The sequence below is a fragment of the Pteropus vampyrus genome, unplaced genomic scaffold, assembly GCF_000151845.1.
Source record: "Pteropus vampyrus isolate Shadow unplaced genomic scaffold, Pvam_2.0 Scaffold75, whole genome shotgun sequence".
NCBI lineage: Eukaryota > Metazoa > Chordata > Mammalia > Chiroptera > Pteropodidae > Pteropus > Pteropus vampyrus.
In genome coordinates, this window is record NW_011888856.1 from 3,006,337 (window position 1) to 3,012,339 (window position 6,003).

Here is a 6,003-nt window from a genome sequence, read left to right on the forward strand (position 1 = left end):
GCTTCAGTAAGACATTGTGTCACACATAGCATGGCGATTGCATCGATGCTTGTCTCTCATTCCAAAATGTCGCCGTCTTTAGGGGCCAGATGTTTCTATTACTATATTCTCAGCATTGCTTTACTGTCTGTCACCAAAAAAAAAAAAAAAAAAGGAAATTTTTATCGAATGGCTGACTGCTTGAATGAATAAAAGCAGGCAATCAAGTTGAATGGTACTTTTTAGTGAACTTCAGGGGCTAAATATCACGTAATGAAGTTTATCTCCTCCTGTGGCCCCTAAGCCACCTGGGAAGCAGGTGGGAGCATGCCACTGGAGGGCTGCTTTACGGAGACCCATGAGCTCTTGTCTCCATGGAGACCTTTCAATTCACTCTACACTCTTCACTCTCATTCCATAGCCCCTGCATCTAAAGAGGACCGTGGCATATTTCCAATTCAAAATACCATTTTGTTAGGGAATGTGACCAAAAAAGATCACAAAGTAGACCTGATTCTTGCTTTCAGCCTGTGAAGAAATTGAATCGGTTCTGACACAGCATCCTTTTTTCAAGGTTTAGAAAACTTTTCAATCCATTTTAAACTAGATTGTGATCGACAAATCCACTGGAACATTAGTGAGCAGTTAAATACTAATTAGCCATGTCCCTGCTAATCTCCCAGCTGCCAAAGGGAGAGATAGAGACCAAAGCTTCAATTAAACCTGAGTTGGTCCCTGAGGAGGGAGAGGTCAGTCAACTGTGAGGTTCTGTGCAGAAGTCCCAAGTAATAATCATAAAGAACATGCAAATGTCCCTTTACTCATTTAAAAAGACATTATATTGACATGAAGACTCTCCTTTTGTCATTCTACTTCCCTCATTTCCCCATCATTTAAGTATTCTACGTTATTTTTATGATGAAGTTCAAAACCTTTCCCCTACTTTCTGCCCCCACCTACGATTTCCAGTTGTAATTGCTACTTCCTCCTCTGGGGCCTTCTGCTCACAGGCCGAATGTGCCCTTCGGTACATAAAGCTTGGGCAGAGGACCCTGAGATACAAACGGACAGAGAGATGCTGTGGTTGTGAATGACGGGGGTGGTGGGTGGATTAGGGGTGGGGTTGAGGAGAGAAGGTAGAGAAAGCCACCTGCTAAAGACTCAAATTGGTCTGCACAAAACGCCTTCAGCTCTGCTCCTGTGCATTAGCTCTCTGTGTACACTTCACTGCCCTCCACGATTTCTCTTAACAGTTTTTTTTCCAAAATTTGAGCAAATGTAACCCAGTATTTTAGCCCAAGTCTCCTATCCTCTAAAGATTTCACTGCAGTAGGAGACTTTCCTTTCAGTCCTTTGTATGTAGGTGAATTGAGGTAGGGGGTGTCCATAACTTCTATATAATTCTCATAGTATTTTAAACACCCAAAAGTTTGAAAAATATTAAATTATAAAAGATTAATATGAAGATTTAACACAGAAATATAGACCATTTATATTAGGATCATCTGGGGGCTTGTTTTTAATATGGTTCCTTGCCCCTCAACCCAGAACTCTTGAATTAGGAACTCTGGGGTAGGAACCCTGGAATCTGCACTTAAAAATCCTCTCAGAAGATGTACTTTAAAATTTGAGACCCACTGGCTTTTAATGAACCTAGGTCAATTTTAGTGGTATTTTATAATTTGTGGGTACTTTATAATTGCCGCATTTCCGAATTCTAAAAGCTGAATAGTTAGTTCTCTGGGTTTTCCTGAAATTTAAAAACAATCATATCATCAAAAATAATTATATATATTTTTTCTCCTTTCAACTTTTCTGATTATTATTTCTTTTTCTTCCCTTATTGCACTGGCTATGTTGTTGAACAGGGATTGGCAAACAACGACCCATTATCTATTTTTGTATGACCCCTAATAAACATCCTGTACCTCACACGCTACCTTGGCATCTGTTTCAAAGAATCCAAACTTTGAGAGGCTATAATTTTGAGTACAGCATTAATATTGGTAATAATGAACATTATTCTTATTTCTAACTTTGAGAAAAATGTTTCTTATTCATTGTCACATGAAATGTTTGCTATAAATTTCAGGTAGATATTCTTTACTTAGGTTTTCCTTAATATTTCATCAGGACTTTATAGTTTATAAGATACATGTTTTGATAGTTTTATTCCTTAGCCTGTCTCTTTTTTCCCCAAGCTAATTAAATGGTATTTAATTTTTTTTTCCTGTTTCCAGTTGTTGGTTACTATTATATAGAAATACAATTGATTTTTGCTTGCTGACCTTGTATTCTGTAATCTTGCTAAACTCACTTATTAGTCCGGGGATCTTTTTTGTTTAGAATATTGTCAAATGCTTTTTCTGCAGCAGTTGATATACATTATGTGCTTTTTATTCTTTAGTCAGTTAATAAGGTAGATTATATTGATTTATTTTTGACTGTCGAACCGGCCTTGTATTTCTGTAATAAAACCCACTTCTTGTGATGTATTAGTTCTTTTATAGATTGCTGGAATTGATTTGATAATGTTTCTCAAGGATTTTTACGTCTATATTCGTAAGGGACATAGGTCCTTAGTTTTCTTGGGCTATCTTGTCTTGTTTGGTATCAGGTTAATGCTGGCTGCATGAAATGAATTGGGATGTATTTTCTACTCTTCTGTCTTATAGAAGAGAGTATGTAGAATTGTTGCTATTATATCTTTCAGTCTTTCTTAGAATATACCAGAGAAACCATGTGGGCTGGAGCTTTCTTTTGGGGAAGAGTTTATACTAAATTTTCAATTTCTTGAAGAGCCATAGGTCTAGTCAGATTATCTGGTTCTTTGTGGGTGAATCTTGGTAGTTCGTGGCTTTCAAGGATGTGGACCACTATCTCTAAGCTGTTGAACTTTCATTCATAAGGTTGTTACAGCAGTCCCATCTTCTCCTTTTAACGTTAGGGGATCGATATTGATATTTTCTCCTTCATTTCTTTATTATTATTATTTATTATGATCTATGCCTACAGCACCTGGTCTTCCTACGTGGTTTCCCATCCAAGTACTAACCAGGCCCAACCCTGTTTAGCTTCCAAGATCAGACATTGGGCTCGTTCAGGGTGGCAGGACCATAGACCATGGACCGTGGCTCCAATGGGGCACAAACCCGGGAGCTTCTGTGCGTAAAGCAGATGTGTAACCGCTACACTATGGAACCGCGTCCATCTCCTTCATTTCTGATGCTAGTAATTAGTGTCTTCTTTATTTTCTCCTTCATCAATCTCTCTATAGTTTTACCAATATAAGAATCAGCTTTGGTTTTATTGTTTTCCTCTTTTTAATTTTATTAGTTTCTGCTCTTGTCTTCATTGTTTCCTTTTCTCTATTTGGGGATCTCTATTTTAATTGTTATGCTATCACATCTCAATATTTAATTACCTAACTTTGCTTCAACTCTTAAATGGCTATAGTTTGTCTTCAACCAATTATTTTCAAGAAAAATGATACATATGTCAGATAATTTTTTGAACCCTTGTCTTCCTGAAAATTTCTCTCTGTTGATCATACATGAAAGCTAACTAAACTAGGTATAAAATTCTTAGGTTATAACATTTTCCTTTCAAAGATCCACACATGTGGCTTCACTGTCACCTAGAATTAGATATATAAAAGTGTCTAAGGCTACTCTGGCTTGTGTTCTATCATAAGAAATTGATTTTTCCTCCTGGTAATGAAGTTTTTTCTTCACTTTTGTAGTTCAAATTTTTTGTAATAAATATGGGCCAATTTTTAATAGTTATTACATGGAAGATAGTCAGTTCATTTAATCTCTATGTCTCTCTTTAGCTCAGAAAAGTTGTATTAGATTATATATTTGCTTATTATTTTATGAAACTTTTTTGGTTATGTAACAGTTCTGGTCTCTCCACTATAAATATTATTATCTAAATGGTGATTTGCCAATCCCTATTCTGAATATCTATTGACTTTCAATGGTTTTCTTTGCTCTTCTTTATTTTTCTGCAGGCTGTAATACCTTATTTTGTTACCTTTTTATCCCATCTTATTCTCTTGATTTTAGATTTTTTTTGAAATGGATTTGCTTCTAGTTATTGAGTTTATCTTCCTTTGCATTCTTCTGACTATGCCACATAGTTTTCTGAAATTCTATTTCTAATATTACAGTAGATGTATCCTTTTCTTTTGATTCTTTATTACATTGTTCTTTTTCCTTTGTTTTACTTTAAAGAAAATAAATTCGATTTTCTTCTCTTTATTCAGTCACTGCCTATAACAGGGCCTGGAATACAATAGAGGGTCAATGGACATCTGTTTAATGAATGAATTATGAGAAAGTTGAAACGTTTCTGGACATTGGGTACGTGAATTGCCCTTGGCCCTGCTTTTACCCTGCTTATGTGATGGCCTCATTCCCTTTTCAGATCTACAGCTGCAAGCTAATTGATGTGCAGTTTCCAATCTAATTCCCAGGCTTTCAATTAATGTGTCTCTTTTCTACTAAGTTAACATCCCTCTCTACGTCTGATGTCTACCTGTCTGGTACCCCGAACTTATGAAATTCATGAACGAACGATTCTCATGGCTATCCACATTCTTTTTATGGCCGTGCATATCTATAATGGTTTCTTGTGGTGGTTACCTATCTCATGTACGATGCTTAGATGAAAGTTTCCTACCTGTGCTTTCTACTCAGGTGATACCCAGCGTTTGCTCTTTGACTGTAGGAAGGTGTCAGACAGCACAGAGAGGTTTGTAGGCAGATGGGAACAGTAGTCCAGCTGCGTTCAGTCACTGAAGGAAAGACTTATGCCTAATATTCTGGGTGGTACCTACTGGAGTCTCTGAATCAGTGTTGGTATCAAATGCAGTATCGCTCTACGGCATCATTTCATCGCTTTTCTGGTGTTCTTATTTAACTTATTGAGAAGTTAGACAATGTTAAACACCATTTTGAGCTAGAACTCCATTTCTAGTATATTTTTCAAGTATTAGAATTTATTTTAAAATCCAGCCAGAATCCAGGGCATTTATTTTGAACGAAGACACATTGCTGGTTTTTCGGTCATAGACACTTCCTCCTACACACCCTTCTACATAAATATGCCTAAACTAAATACACTGTGCACTCATTATAGATAGTTGATAAAGGATTTTTGAAACGATTTATAAATACTTATTAAAGTAAACTAATAGCAGCTGTTGCCAAAAATAGCATCCCACTAAACATATTCCTAACCGCTGATCTCTAAAATCATTTTATGCTGACTCATATTTTCATTTCATTCTAATACTAACATGTTACTCTCTTCCAAATCACTTCAGAGTTATCAACTCCTCTCCCTCGTGAATTCCCAGTCCAATTAGCAAACCCTTCTGTCTCCTATTACACTATCTTTTATAGTGCTTCCTGAGTTCCAAGTCCAGCACAATCTATTTCTAGACTGTGGTTCCTACCACTGGAATTTTTTTGCAATTCTTAAATGTCAAACAATTTATTTTCAAAATAAAAGCTGATAAACCAGTTGTAGAAAAATGTGTATTTTTCTCCCAAGAAAGATTATGGCAAAACGTCAGAAAAACTCATAGACTTCTGATTTATCATCTGCTGTCATCTTGTTTTATACATCGACCTCAACAATCCCAAATTGCTTCCCTTCATAACTTAAAAAGCAGACTTGGGAACACTTCATTGGCTATAGAATCAAAGGCAGAAAAATGCTCAATTTAAAAAAAATTGGGAAGCCATAGGCTGTATATTGATACATTTTTCCTTAATAATATTTAGCTGTCATCTTACTGATCAATTCTCTTCCCTTTCTTTTTACTTTTTTTTAAAAGCTGTTAACATGGTCTAAATTATTGCATTTACTTTTTTTCAATCCGGCGTTTTTTGGTTTTTTTTTTTTTGAACAATGGCTGTAATCATGTTTTCTCAGGTCTCTTAGAAGATACACTCATAAGAAACAGCAGCCAGTCCTCTCCCATGCTTTCTGAAAGCAGATTTCTCATGTGACAAA

General features: G+C 36.0%; 1 pseudogene; it reads right to left on the reverse strand.

Moving 5' to 3' along the window:
* Positions 1 to 2,985: 2,985 nt before the first annotated feature.
* LOC111741290 lies at positions 2,986 to 3,101 on the reverse strand (annotated as a pseudogene).
* Positions 3,102 to 6,003: the final 2,902 nt, after the last annotated feature.